Genomic DNA, 1467 nt, shown 5'->3' with positions numbered 1-1467 from the left:
TTTGTAATACAGTCCTTAATTAATAAATTCAAGTTCTGAATTTTCATTTGTTACTTTAAATTCCTATTAATTACTCATTCATTCTTACATTCTTATTAAAATTTATCGAATCCCAATTATTGTTTAAACTTAAAACTCACGATTTTATTACAAACAACTTTGGTTTAATAGAGCATCATATAATAATATGATTCAATAAGATTTATAATACCATCATTAAAAAGGTTTACATTCAGCCTACATGGGATAAATCCAAATAAGCAACAACATTTGAATTTTGAAATTTAGTACTCCACCTTGATAATAAAGATATATTTGGTTTCTTTTCTAAAGTGTTTCAATTTAAGACTATTCTTTGTTACTGGAAATTTCTTAATTAATAATATGTTAAACCCTCTAAGAATAGAATATCTTTTATATATATATGAAACACTTGATCACATTTGAAAAAAAAACCATTTGAAAGAATAAAAAGAGGCTTCTTAATATATTTAAATATTTATCTTATTTTTATCCCAAATAAATTTTCAGTCTTTTCATATCTTCTATCCATTTTAAAGGGGAAAAGCTTGCAAAAGAGTTAACTTTTAAACTAAACGAGGACTAACAATTAACCCCTTTAAATCTAAACCAAGTACAATAATATATGTTTTTTTGTATATTTACACAATGCAAATACATTTTTCATGCATGCTCATATTTTATCCAAAAGTGCACATAATGGGATGGCCCTTACCGGATCAAATAACCAAGTACAATAAATATGTATTGTTTAATTTCCTATCTTTTACATTTAAATGTCATAACCTAATTTTTATCCCTTCCTGTAAAAGTTTTCAAATTAGCAAAAAAAAAAACATTATTTTTGAGAAAAAAAATTTCCAAATTCAAAGAAAGGTTTTGGTTATAAACAAGAAAGAATATGATTTGCAACTAGTTAGAAATTAATATGGTCATACGATTCATGATTTAATTGAAAAACAATTAAGAAAAGAATTGAAATTGGTCATAATTGAAAAAAACTCTAAGGCGAAGGATCAAAATGAAAAAAGATGACAAAGTTTGGTAGTCTAGTTAATTTGATTGACGATCTAATTAAGGAGGAAAATTAGAATTAAAGGCAAAATTGGCTAAATTTGTAAGGTAGTAACCAAAATGAAAGGGATCGGAAAGTTTAGTATTTCAATTAATTTAATTATGGGTGTCATTAATAAGGAAAATTGAATTTATAGTCAATTTGACTAAAATTAGAATTATTAAAAGACCAATTACCAAAATAAGATAGAAATTGAGGACCTTATTAATTCAATTAAGGGTTTAATTGAAAAAATACATTGAGTTTTGGGGTCAGTTTGACCAAAATTTCACAAGTTGAATATATAAGTGATTAGTACTTAAAAGTGCATTTTTATCATGGTTTTATATCATCATTTTTGCACTTGAAGTATCAATAACTCCTTAACTAAA

Source organism: Populus euphratica, unplaced genomic scaffold (genome assembly GCF_000495115.2).
Source record: "Populus euphratica unplaced genomic scaffold, PopEup_1.0 scaffold334.1, whole genome shotgun sequence".
NCBI classification, from domain to species: domain Eukaryota; kingdom Viridiplantae; phylum Streptophyta; class Magnoliopsida; order Malpighiales; family Salicaceae; genus Populus; species Populus euphratica.
The sequence above is the reverse complement of the archived record's forward strand: the minus strand, read 5'-3'. Positions refer to the sequence as shown.